At 38.3% G+C, this 14720-nt stretch overlaps 1 pseudogene; it reads right to left on the bottom strand.

The window, feature by feature from the left end:
• Positions 1–3917: 3917 nt before the first annotated feature.
• LOC112738118 (FRIGIDA-like protein 4a) lies at positions 3918–6788 on the bottom strand (annotated as a pseudogene).
• Between the last annotated feature and the right edge of the window lie 7932 nt (positions 6789–14720).

Genomic DNA, 14720 nt, shown 5'->3' with positions numbered 1-14720 from the left:
CGGATTAGTAGTATTGAGAGGTATGCTAATCTTTTTTGAATTCTTTTATTATAATTGAAAAATTTGATATTTGAATTAAAACTTGAAAACTTTTTCACATGAATCTTTGAATTTAGCTAGGAATAGTGGTTCAATTAGTATGCGAGACATGCATAATTTTCAATCACTCTAATTTTGAATAAGTGACGTATAATTCGGATTAGAACAACTTTTAAAAATTATGTTTTCTTCTAAGATTTAACTAGACAGGACTAGCTTGAATACGTGACATATAATTCGACTTAAAGACTACTTAAAACCTTATTTGAATCTAAAATAAGTTTTTGTGCTTAATCTCTTGATTAATTAATTGATGACTAATTAATGCTCAAAAAACTGAGGAGCCAAGGAATTGAAAATCAGTTACTAAAGATTTGTTGTGAAAGATCTTTGCAACTTCAAGATAACTAAACAAAGTTTGATTTCTCTAAAAGCATAAGCATCTCCTACTGCGCGAAATTAGAACTCGCACAACTTAACCGGCAAGTGCACCGGGTCATCCAAGTAATACCTTAGGTGAGTGAGGGTCGATCCCACGAGGATTGTCGGACTGATCAAGCAATAGTTATCCTGTTGAACTTAGTCAAGCAAACAATAAAAGGGGTTGTTGTTGAGAACGCATAAACAGATAAACAAGAAAAGCAATAAAAGGTTTGGTGTAAAATAATGATGAGAAAACAGTTAAGGTCTCGGAGATGTTTATCTTTCCGGATTAAAACTTCTTACTAACTATTTTAATTATGAATGATTCATTCTATAGCAAACTGTAAGTGATTAAATCCTAACTCCTTAGTGATTTAATCTTCTCCGATCCTCATCAAACGCCACTCCCGTGGTCATTCAATTCAGATTGGAGGGTGAAGTTCAAAAAGCTAGTTTATACCACAAAGGTCATAATCACTCCAGATCCCGGCTGAACAGATGTTGCTTGTCCCCAACAGGTTATGGATTAGCTGTCTAGTGTGTTCTCAAACTGTGGTTCAAGCGAACTCTCCCGAGGATCACAAGAACCCATGTAGAAAAAGGGTCATACTCCCGTTCCACCCAGTTTCATTAGATTAAGAACGAAAACACACCTTAGAATTGAATCAGACATATATTAAAATAGAAGAGTAATAATCTTAATCCATAGAAATAAACAGAGCTCCTAACCTTAATCAGGAGGTTTAGTTGCTCATATATTACAGGAAAAACAGGGTTTTGAAAAGTGTGAAAGGAAGAAGATCCTAAACCTAATTGATCTTTTCCTTTAAAATACTAACCTAATCATAAATGCTAAACCTAAAAGATATTATTTTAAAATAAAGATTACAAAGATAAAATAAGATAAAACTAATAAGTGCTAAGTCTACTTGGAGGCTCAATATTGTGATTCGGGCTGCATGCGGGCGTTCAGCGCCAGTTTAGGTGTTGAACGCCCAAGGAGGGAAGCTTGCGTCTTGGTTTGTGCCCCCTGCTGGCGTTGAACGCCAGGTGGGCGTTCAGCACCCGAGGAGGGTGCTGCTAGCATTTTCCTCTCTTGCTCCAAGATTCTTGAAACTGCTCTGAATTTCACCTAAAACAATAAAAACACAAGAAAAACTCAAAGTAGTATCCAAAGGTGATTTTTGCACTAAAATCAAGTAAAAGTAATTAAAATCTAACTAAAAACAATATAAAAATAACTAGAAAAATGGTATAAGATGCTCACGCATCATCTCCAAAGCCCTTGACTCTCACCATCATTGTCTTCTCTGAAAATCAACATTCCAGCTCTCTGTCTGTAAGCATTCAAGCACTCAAGGTTCTCAATCTCCCAGCAAGATACAATCTTGCCGCCTTCAAAATCAAGTTTTATTAATCTAATTAGGCATTTAATCTGATATTTTCTTGCTCAATCCTTTAATTTTCGTGGGAACGATATCCACTCACTGTGGTATTACTTAAACGATCCAATGCACTTGCCGATATCTGTAAGCTTTAATTTTCGCTCATCAATTAGTAACCAAAGACAAGCAACAACTTCAGTCAATCTTCAATCGAAAGACCTTAGATGATCCAAAATTTTTCCTGGGTTTAGAGTTGGCACGTTCAAAGAAAGGAATTTCACTCACCCAGCAAGAATACACATCTCTCTCTCTCTCTCTCACTCACATACCAATGGAAGCAAACCAGTTTCTTGGAGTGCAAACTAGCTCCCATACCAATGGAAGCAAACCTGAAGCTTCGTGCAGCCGAAGGTGATCCTGTGTCTGATGTTTCTAGTTATCGAAGACTGCTCGGTCGCTTGATGTATTTGAGGATTTCGAGGCCAAACATCACCTTCGCTGTAATTAAGCTTGCACAATTCATGTATGACCCATGCATTCCTTATCTCAATGCAACCTACCATGTCCTCCGCTACTTAGAAGGGGCACCAGGTCAAGGACTTCTCTTCTCCTCTAACTCTAAATTCAACATTTCGGTCTATACAGATGTAGATTGGGGCAGTTGTTTAAACACACAACGCTCCACTATAGGGTACTGCACTTTCTTTGGCGATTCACTGATTTCTTGAAAAAGTAAGAAGCAAGATGTAGTCTCTAGAAGCTCCACTGAACCAGAATATTAAACTCTTGCGAATGTTGCGTGCGAAATTGTCTGAGTCATTGCCCTCCTCAGATTCATGAACATTTAAGCCGTTTTAGCTATGCTGTTTTGTGACAATATCTCCGCCATTCACATGGCTAAAATCCCAGCCTTGCACGAGAGATCGAAGCATGTCGAAATCGACTGCCACTTCATCAAAGAAAAGGTGGAAGCAGGAATTGTGAAATTGGTGCATGTTCCTGGTAAGTACCAGACGACAGATATTCTCACCAAGACCCTCCCTGCACCCTAGTTTTGTTTTCTTATGGCCAAGTTAGAAACTTACAATTTGTATGCTCCAATTTGAAGGGGAATGTTAAGCTCACACTTAGCTCAATTGTATATTAAGATTAATTAGTGAATTTATTAGTTAGTGGTTAATTGCAGCCACACATATGTGCAGTAGCAGAGCACTCTATATATGACACTCCACATATAATGCGCAAGATGATACAATAACAAAATTCTTTTCCTCAATCATGCACCATCTAACAAGGACTATAGTACATCTGACTCTCACATGAAACTCGCAATTCTGTTTGAATCAAACAGTATGAGAGTTATGTGATGTTTTTATAATATTAGTACTTCTCTACAATTCAAACTCAGGTCATTGAAATCAATTCACCTAATATTTTTATTAGTATACCGCTAACTTCTCACGTAATCTTCTTTTGGATACATCTAAAAAAGTAAAACTACAGACAAGAACTCCATTCCAAAAAGGAGGAAAACCCCACACTCACCAAAAGAGTGAGTAGCAGCCATCATAGACAGGATAGTAAACAGAAGAATTCCCTTCCCGCAAGGTATGCACTATGTTCCAACCTAGTTATCCAATCCTTAACAAACCACTTCCGATTGAATAAACAATATTGCAACATTGATGAGGTAGAAACTAGGAAGACCCTTTTCAGAGAGCACATCCATATCTTTTTAGTTACAACTCAGAAGTGCGGTAAGATATTATAAATGTTAGGATCCCAAGCCATGAGCATGCAGTACTTAGAGCTAGGCTAAAAGCTCAACAGACATATTAGTTGACATACCAACAAAACCTGTTAAACTCTTTTCATTCTTATCAAAACCCCAAAGCTAGCTCTTACCGGTTCACCAGCGGGTTCCGTGTTGATTCTATGGGAATTCTATTGACAGAATTATGGCACTCGGTTTTTGTTCTTTTTCAAAGGGTGAGCTTTGCTGTATCCTTCAACCCTTGTAAGTTGTACCCAAAAGAATAAATGCACTAGCACTACTATATGCTGTAAAGATCACAGATAAAAAGGCATGCCATTGTGATTAAAGATTAAAAGCACAAGTAATCTTTTTACTCATGTTTTCAGAAGCTACTTCCGCCATGCATTCAAAACGGCAAGGACCAGTAGATAGTATAAAAATAGTAGAAAAGATACAGGAATGGTGAGGAACCTACCTTGACTTAATTGCTCTGTGATTACCAATTACAACCTAAATTCCCAAAAGGAAACGGAAAAATTAAGAGGCAAAAAAAAAGGCAGCTGCTTTTTTCTCCATTTTCTAAGGAACTGACGACAAGATTCAAGAGCAGGAGGAAGCAAAGAAAACTCATCCCCTGTAGCTAGATTGATCCACTGTGTATGGAGGTTGATAAGTGGATAGAGTGGCATTTCCATAATCATACATGCCGTAGCTAGACTGTGCTACATAAGCAGTGCTGGATCGGTAGCCGGGTGGACCCAAATTGTCAACGGGGAGTGAGTAATGCTGTTGGGTCATCCCAGCGGGGCTTTGAGTGTGGGCAGCTCCATAGGTTGCAGCATAAGGATTAGCAGTAGCTGAGGCATCATATACAGTCTGACTGGGATAGTTGAATGCGCTTGAAAATCTGGCATTGGGACTAGGCTGCAGAGAAGGTGCCAGGTTCCTGCGACTGGAAGACGAGGATGGATGCGGATGGAATTTGGCTGATTTGGATGGACGGGAAGAACCCGCTCCTCCAGCACGGATGCTGCGCTTCTTAGGTTTACCAGCTGTTGCGCTCTTCTTCCTTTCAGCCTTTGTTTTCTCCAACTGTGTAACCCGCTTCCTCAAATTATCGAGGTTGAATTCTGATTCCAGCTTGTGATCTTCTACACATTTGATTATGGCCTTAATTGTATTCAACTCCAAAGTGGTTGAATCATCCTGAAAAGTGAGACAGGCTTAAGAAAGTTGCTGAAGGCATAATCAGAGGAGAACTTTAAAACAACCTATAGAACAGAATTCAATAGGTAAGATCCAGACCGTAGCAGCCTGATTGTTATTTCCCTTCTTCGACGTTATAGCAGCATTCTTCTTGTAGTTCCGAAGACAGGACTTGAGCAGGTCGACTGGAGGAAACCTTTCAGTCAAACCAGATTCTGAAGCAAAATAAACAGCTTCTACCTCTTTGCCATTTTTTACTAGTTCATCTATTATATCTGCATATAATTCTTTCTTTCATCAGTCCTCCAAAACATGCATCCTTTTGTGAAATGTTTTCAATATACTAATCAAAATTCACAAATCTAATCAAACTCTGCTATCTCCATTACTTATAGGGTTAAAAGTATAACAAATATCGTGTTAGTAAATAATAATAATAATAAAGACCTGTATAGTCACATCTAATTATGATCAATGTCATCATGTTACAAGTTCCATTCCATCAACCCACTATATAACATGCAAATCCAACATTATATGAGAAGTATATACACTTACCAAATAAATAAATCAGTCACACTCTAACTGCAGCAACAATGTATCATTAGCAAGTACAAATAAATAAACAATCCTCAAACAAAATGCTAAGACACAATTAGAGAAAGAACAGCACACGAACCTATCATCTTGTCACCGAATTCCAACATGGCAGCAAGCTTAGCCATGTCCCTTCTGGACGCAAACTCCATAACGAACTTCCTCAAATAGTCATCATCGAACATAGACCTCAGTCCAAAACACACCACCATCTGCAGAAACATCACCACCTCCGCAGCACCAACAGTTCCATTCTCCGATTCCTCGTCCATCTGCCTCTTCCACAGCTCCACCAGCCCCACCGCCCTCTCCACAATCCGCCGAGAAAACTCCGGACGCTTTGCTCCGGCACCAGATTCCGGAAAGAGAGCCTGAATCAGGATCCCGCAGGCCCATCTCTTATCGGTGACGCCAGACTTAGCCAGCTTGCAATTCAGGAATTCTTCGACGGCGTCGAGGACCAGCCTTGGGGGTCCACGGCCTCGGATATGGAGGCGGATATCTCCGCCCTGAGGGATGCGGATTCCTTGCGCTTGGAGACGATGAAGCGGAGGAGGGCGGAGGAGTCCATCTTGCGAGAGAGGCATTTGAGGGTGGTGGAGAGGTCGGGGTTGGCGGGGAGGGGCTTGCGGAGGTCGGAGAGGGCGGCGTCGGTCTGGTCACGGATTAGGGCAGCGGCGGCGGACTCGCGCTCGGGGATGGAGGAGTCGCGGTGGCGGAGTTCTTCGAGGGTTTGGTGGGAGCGGGATTGGAGAGATTGGAGCTTGGAATCGAGGGATTGGGATTTTTGGTGGAGGGAGGTGTCGAGGGAGGTGAAGCGGTGTGAGAGGGCGGCGAAGAGGTTGGTGCAGGTGGTGAGGATAGCCTTGTGGGATTCCAGGTCCTCGAAGAATTTCTGTACCTTTGCTGAGCTTGTTTCCGCCATTGTTGAAACCTGATTTCAGATGTGCAAAACGACAACGAAAACCCTCAAAAAACCACTCACCGCCAATGTTTGTTTGATAACAAATTAGGAAATGAATAATGAAATTTTTTAGTTGGTCTGAACTCTGAAAAAGAGCAGAAACTCATGCCATACGCCCAATGCTAAAATCTAATCTATGGGTTATGCTATTGGGAGAAAGGGTATTTTCTTCCCATCTGCTGAAATGTGTTGGAAGCAGGAGAAGGAAACACTTGGAGTGTGACTTTTTTTGGTCCGGCTGACATGAAATATAAGTCACATTGTGGTTTATTAATTGAAATTAACTTTTTCATATAATACGATGACAAGTTATTAGGGTTTTTTTTTTTTTCAGATATTAATTTTGAAAAGATGAAAGAAAGCTCTGCTAGAGTTCCACCCAAAAAGAAGATTTGAAAAAATGAAGCACAACAAAAGTCAAGATGGGGGAGGATGTCGACCTCAATCAACCCAACAAGTATGGACATCGTAGTGCAAGACTAACATGTTGAGAACTTGGCAAAGATCTCTTTTAAGGACTTCCTGTTGACGGCACCTGGCCTCAATTCGGAAGGAGATAAGATGAATATGGACGATATCAAAAAAATGCTCCAAATCCTCGGGATCGTTGGTATATGGATACGAAAAAGGAAGATTTTGGTGAAAAATCCTTTGATCCTTGTCCTACCATTTCGGTGTCAAAAGAAGAGTTTAATGAATGATACAAGTCTTGGTTCAATGCATTGATTGTTAAAGTTCTAGGCTAATGCATGGACTTGGCTTTCATAGAACAGTATCAATATAATTAATATGGATTGTGACTATTTTTTTGTTTATTTTTCAGATGAAGAAGATTATTCGTACGTACTTATAAAAAGATATTGGATGATTGCTGAACACTACTTCATCGTGCAAAGATAAAAGCCATTTTTTTTGAATTTTCTGAATGAAGTCAAGAAAATTGCTGCATGGATTCACATTCCTAAACTCCTGATCGAGCTCTACAATCCTCACTTCTTGTAGCATGTGGGTTCGACTATTGGTCATATGCTTAAAATTGATTACACCACTTCTATCCATTCTAGAGGAAGATTTGTTCGTATATGTGTTGAAATCGACCTGAGATAAAAATTTGTGCCACAAATTTCGGTTCTTGGTAGTGAGTTGAACATTGGATATGAAGGGCTCTATCAGATCTTTTTCACTTGCGGCAAATACGGGCACCAAATAAACCAATGTAGTGAGACTGTGGTGGATCAGGCGGACAGCTAAGAGGGAGTAAACGCTAGGGAGCATGCTAATCTGGAAAACGATCAGGATGCTAATTCGGAAAATAATCAGAATCATGAAAATGCTAGTGACCAAATCAGTAAGACTGCATAATTCAAGACTCAATAAGATATAAATGCTAATCAAAGACCACCAAATTTTTGGCCTTGGATGATAGTGAGAAGACAGATAAAAAAAAAGGATAACTAATCCTCATGGAAAAGGTGTGATCTTCTACGATAATAATAAGGGCGAAAAATCTATTATTGAAGAGAATGTTGATATTCTTGAAGAAGGGAGAGGTTCACACTACAATATTTTATATGAGAAAATCTCGCAACATGGGGACGTGCATGCTATGCATGAGGAAACTAATCAAGCCACTAATAACCAAGATGGGCTTCAAGTAGTTAAGGTCCAAAATAATATTAAAATACCCCAACCTATATACAAAAAAGTTCTCAAACAAGGTGTTGAAAAAAATTTCAGGGTATTAAAAAACCAAAACTTTTGGCAGGTGGGCCTAAACCCAACGAAAAGAGTAACAAACTTAAATCCAAAATGATTGAGCAATTTCCATTTAAAGTTGAAGTATAGATCGGTGATTCCTCTTTTATTCCTCCTAAAGAAAAGAATCTTGAAACGAAAACCGTGAAGAAGGATGTTAATAGATATGAGACGTCTTCAAAATGAGTATAGAAAAGCGTTCGAAGCCTCAAAAAAATCACAATCTATTCTTGAAACCCATGTGGTGAGAAATAGCTTTTTAACCTAAACTTACAATCTCTCTTCCTCCACAAGACTGTCGAATCAAGGGAGTGGTACGAGTTCAAGCATGCACAAGCCACTCGTGTTACCCTTGGAGAAGACTAACAAAAATTAGAACAAGAATGGAAAGATTTCTCATAGTAGTATCGCATCGGTTCTTGGAGCTCAACCCCAACGGTGATTTTTGGTCTTTAGTGACCATTTTTTCATTTGGTTTTGATGAATATTATATATTGGAATTGTCGTAGTATTGAAAGTAAGTCGTTCTCTTCTCTTATTAGAGATATGCGTAAAGAGTATTGTTTGAATTTCTTCATCTTGCTTGAAACTCATGTGAGTGGTATGAAACAGAAAAACATTAGAGATGAAATGAATTTTGATAGGTCTTTTATTGTGGGGGAAAATGGTCATTCTGGGGGTATTTGATGTTTATGATATTTAAGAATTTGGAATGTTGCTGTTTTGGTACATAATAATCAATTTGTCCATCTCAAAGTCTCTGGGCACAACTCAAACCCTTGGCTTCTGTCAGCTTGTTATGGAAGCCCTCAACGTATCTCTAGGTATTTGTTATGGAACAACATTTGCTCTTTAGCTGATAATACTAACTTTCTATGGTGTCTCTTGGGAGACTTTAATGCTATTTTACATGATCATGAAAGGTAGGGTGATTCGTACTGAGTTTCAAAGCTGTGTATTAGATTGTAGCCTTATTGATTTAGGCTTCATTGGCTCGCCGTTCACTGGAAAAAGAGGTAATCTAGTGGCTAGACTTGATAGAGGCTTGAGTAATCTTAATTCACATAGCTTACTTTTCTTAAGGCTTATCTGAAGCATCTCCCCCTTCTCAAATCGGATCATTCTCCTATATGTTTCAACCTAGCTAAGAATCCTTCTTCTAATAGAGACAGACAGCCGTTTAAATTTCTAGCGGCTCGGATTTCTCATCTTGACTTCAAGAATTTGGTTCATCAATTTTGGCATGTAGAAAATTCTTGGACAGAGTGACTAGTTAATTTTAAATTTCTCTAAAAGATTAGAACTCTAATGTCTTTGATGATATTTGGAAGAAGAAAAGTAAGATACTTAGAGGACTCTAGGACATTACTAATAGCCTAAACTACAACGGTAACTCTTTCCTTTAGGACCTTCAAGTGTAACTTTGGAAGGAATATGAGGAAGTGTTGACCTATGAAGAGATTCTTTGGTACCATTAATCTAGGTACAAATAGATAGAATTTGGTGATAGAAATACCAAATATTTTCACAGCTCAACCATGGTTAGGCGAAGAAAAAATAAAATTAACTCTCTGCATGACGATGAAGGCAACTTGATTACTGATAGAAATGTTCTTGAGGGTATGGCTTATTCTTTTACTTAAACCTCTATATGGATTCCCTTTCTTATGACCTTTTGTCCTCACTATGCTTTTTCAAACCAGTATCAAGAGGATTGTATTAATTTAGGGAGAATATATCTAATTTAGAGATTAAAGAGGTTGTTTTTTTTGTATGAGTAGCTTTAAAGTGCTTAAGAGAGATGGTTTGCAATCTATTTTCCATTAAAACCAACGGGATAAAGTCGGTCCTGATCTTTGCACCCTTATTCAACGTGTCTTCCAAGAGCCAGAAAGAGTTTAAGAGATTAATAAAACCCTCGTTATTCTCATCCCCAAGGTGGAACTAGTTACTATCCTTAAACAGATGAGACTCATCAACTTGTGCAACGTCTCTTACAAAGTTGTCACAAAGATTTTGGCCAACCATATCAGAAATCTCATGGGAGTTTTAATTAAGCCCACTCAGTGTAGTTTTGTCCCTAATAGACACAACTCAGATAAAATTATCATATCTCAAGAAGTCATTTACTTTAGGAGAAACAAGAAAGGTTCAAAAGGGTGGTTGACAATAAAGATTGACTTGAAAAAAACTTTATGACAGATTACCATGGAGTTTTATTAAGGATATTCTTGTAGATGTTGGGTTTTCAGCTCATATTATTAATCTTATCATGTCTTGCATCTTCGCGGTTGGGATGCGAGTTCTTTGGCATGGTGAGGAGTTAGATGAATTCTCCCCTTCCAAAAGTATTCGCCAAGATGATCCCCTTTCTCCATATATCTTTGTGTTGTGCATTAAACGCCTTTTCCAACTTATTAGTGCAGCAGTTGATCATGGATTCTGGAAGCTTATCAAGTTGAAAAGGATGGTCTTGAGCTCTCCCATTTATGTTTTGCGGATGACTTAATTCTTTTTGCGGAGGCTAATCTAAGTCAAGTGGAAATCATCAACAAATGTCTTCAAGCCTTCTACGATAGCTCTGGTCAAAAAGTTAGCAATGAAAAAACTCGCGTCTTCTTTTCTAAGAGTGTAGGTCACCAAGTCAGAACTGAAATTAGTGAAGCTCTCTGGTTTACAAGAACAGACAACCTTAGAAAATATCTAGGTGTTCTTCTTCTGCACTCAAAAGTGTCAAAACACACCTTCAATGATATCATTAGTGTAACGACCCAACTTCTAGCCCGTCATGACCAAGGCTAGCAGCCAGGTGCTACGATTTAGCTTACTGTAGATACTTTAGACCATATATTAAGTGTATACATATGAGCTTGTAGCGCTAGTCGAGAATCATGTATCTAGTCGCGCATATTAGAATAATTATAAATTAAGCAGTTAATACAGGAAACGGAAAAAAAAAAGGCATAGCATAGCATACTCATATCATACATGAAACGCCTAGAGGCTTAATTCATCACAAAATCCAAGTTCATACTTAATTACTTACTATAATATGTACATACTCCATCTTTAATGCTTACAGGCCCTGGCTCACAAGAGCCACCCTAGACTGGGACTCGATCTATATTATTAAATAAATAAAAAGAGCTAGCTCTCTAAAAAGACTATTCAAGAGCGAGGGCAAGGACCACTATTATTAAGACTACTACCATTACTACTACTACTATTACTGCTGCTGCTGATACTAGATCTCCAAAAACTGTTGTCACAATATACTGAAGCAAGGGAATCACTCTAACGCGCTGGTGATGTTGCTGCTGCTCGCATCCTCTGTGGAGTCCTCTTCCCCGGTCTCAAAAGAGCTAGAGTACAGATCCACCATCATCTGGTCAATCCATGCCTCTGAGCTAAACTCGGTTGAAGATGCAAAACCAGAGCTTTCAGGAACCCCTGGCCCGTCGAATCCTGGCTCGGCTACAAGGGATAGTGGTGGTGCGTCGGGCATAGGTACATCAGGAACTACTTAATCCTCTTCAGGGTTAAACCATGGTGGATACTCGGGTATGTCAATGATCGGAGGCTCCGGTATTGACTCTGCCATGTTCAAAGGGTAAGGCAGAAAACGATAATGGCCTCTGCGGGGGTGAAGCTCGGATAGCAGTGTATCATAAGGCATGTCAGGGTCAAACTCCTGGCTAAGCAGAGGGTGAGCGAAAGGACAGTCGGAAAGATAGTAGGTGCGTGTACGCGGACTACCCTAAAACACCGCGCTCCCCGTCGCGGGATCCACATATCTGCCATACACTAGGTACTCAAAGAAGATCACGCCAGTCCCCATCTGCGGACATGGGAAAAAGGGGATGAGAACCTAAGGTTCCCAGTAGGGTACTACATGAAGAACCTAAGGAGATCCACATCCTAAGTCTAATCGTTTATAAGGTCACAATAGTAATTAATCATACAAACAGATGCAATCACAAGTATATAACAGTCACATATACAAGTGAGCAGACACAAGCAAGAAAATGTAACAACCAAGTATAATGCATGCCTGGTCCTACGCAGGTCATGAGCTCATGCATCGGTTGGCTACCCGCAGCCCGACGTTACCCGGCCCAAGTCCGAATATGGCTACTCCACTGGGTCGGCCACCCACCGATGCCCGAAATATAATTGCGACACTAATAAAGAATGGCCCAAAAATACAAGGTGCACCCAGTGAGTAGCAATCCATATGGTGGGCGTCCCCACGTTCATATAGTCCCTGACCAGGCGCGATGAAAGTCTGCTCTATCAGGTACTTCTTAGCACCTTGGGATTTACAATTTCTTCTTCCACGGCACATCTCAACAAAATTTATTTCTAAGGGACTTCTCCTCCCTTATTTTATAGAAACTTGTTCCCGGCTATTTCTGAAAATGTCTCAGCCTTGTCACATTTTACCATTTTACCCTTTTTATTTAACTTTTCTTTTTACCATTTTCATTAGGTTTTTAATGATGCTTTCACCTCTAATGTTATTAGTTTACCATTGTATGTTCATATTTTTCCTAATATACCTTTTTCTCCTTGATTAAGTAAATTATACATTTTTTATTTGACTTTATACTAAAATTACTAATATGCTCCTAAGTACTCTAGGTTTACCGTTTAACTTTATTTAACATCAAAATTTTACCGGATTAATCCTAATAGTTGTCTATGATTAAAATTATTCCTAATATTTTTATTAAATGCCAATTTCACCTTAAGGGACCTAAAACCAAATTTACCCTTTATTAATTTATTTACTTATTCTAGTTATTGCTTTTTACCATTTTACTTCTAACTTTTACTAAAGCTTTTATTTAGGCCCGAAATTTTTTTATAATTATAATATTGACCCAACTAATTTATATAATTACTATTTTATTCCTAATAACACTAAATTCATAATTTCACTTATTTTTTATTTAAATTATATTTTTAACTATCTTTTTACCCAAAAATGACCATAACACTCTTTTTACCTTTCTACCTTTGTTCCATAGGATTAAAACTATTTTTGTAACTATTTTTTTAACTCTTTTCTATCATAATTTTTGTGCTCTTAGTGACTAAAATTTTCAGAGGTGCAATTTTTATATTTTTCTTCACTTTTTGTAACGTTTAAAGCTTGAAACTTAAACTCCAAGTGCTTTCATGTTCTGGCTATTTTCACACAAAATCCAGAGGCAATATAACAGTATGTTACACATATTTAGCAAGCCAAAATAATGGTAACTCATAAAATTTTTAGAAATTCAAAACAAGCACAAATTCACCACAAAGTGGCTTATATAAGCACCGAAAACAAGCACAACCATACTCTAACTAATCCTAACCCTTATCTCTTATATAATTAAGTTAGTAAACCTTTCTCACACTAGAAAACATGCATACAATGGCAGAAACACAGCTGGTGGTGGCGAGTTTCTTTTTTGGGCCTAAAGTGTCACAAAACGTCAAAATTCAACCACTGTGAGGTCGAAACTCCTTAACTCCTTAGGCGTGCTCCATGGGTGCTTCAAGAGGAGTTCTCTATACATGGAGGAGAGTAAGAATTCATCATGGCTACTTTTTTTTTTAAAGAAAAAGAAAAGGGGAAAGAACAAGAGTTTACCTAGCCGAAATTCGGTATAAACGCAAAGATTGGCGAAAACGGACAAGAGTTTGTGCTTGTATGGTTTGAGTCCTTGAAGAACACTTGAAGAATAGTGTATGAATGGTAAGATAAGAGGCTAAAAATGTAAGTAGTATGTGCAGAATTTTTTTTATTCCTCCTCTCTCACGGTTCTTATCTCTCTCTTTATTGTAAAATGTTATTGAATTTTTGCTTGGTAATTGTCTTAAATAAAATTTGAAGTCTAACCTAATTAAATGTGGTAAAAGAGGGCTGAAAAAATTAGAGAGAAATGGGCTGATAGCAAGAGAGAAGGGGCGTGATTTCGAGAAAACGCAGTCAGCGTCTTAATGACGTGTTTATTTGCAATTAACCGCAGTTAATTACTCTTGGTTAAAAACACAGTAGAGAGGGGTGAGAGGCTAAGATAATCTCAACCCAGAGGCTAAGAGAGGGAGGCCGAGTTACTTGGATAGCAAGCAAGAGAATTCGGGCCTTTAGGAGAAATTTGCGGAATACTAGGTAGAAATTCGGTTCGGATAACTTTTACCACAGTAAAATAATTAATGGCTAATAACTATTCTTAAAGAAGTAAATCATGAAGAGATATCTAATATAAATCTAGAGACACGTTTACTTGAGTAGAAATTACTTTTACCACTAGTTCTGAGGTTTTCAGTTATTAGAATTTTTTCTCGGTGCACGCACAATCATCACTAAAAACGTTTTTGCGGCTCAAAAGTTTCTAGTGTGGTAAATAAGCCAATGGTAAGATAGTATTTAATATTCACTAGTCAAATTTGACTTAGAGGAATTAATTACCCTCATAAAGCCAAATTTGACCTCGTAACTCTCTTTTTCTTTTTAATTTTTATTTTTTTTTCAGCCAGAAAAGTCTATTTACCAAAAATCTGGTTCTTACAATTAGCAAGCTCAATTTTAGACTCAACTCTT

Source organism: Arachis hypogaea, chromosome 13 (genome assembly GCF_003086295.3).
Source record: "Arachis hypogaea cultivar Tifrunner chromosome 13, arahy.Tifrunner.gnm2.J5K5, whole genome shotgun sequence".
NCBI lineage: Eukaryota > Viridiplantae > Streptophyta > Magnoliopsida > Fabales > Fabaceae > Arachis > Arachis hypogaea.
This window is presented reverse-complemented; position numbering and strand designations above follow the sequence as displayed.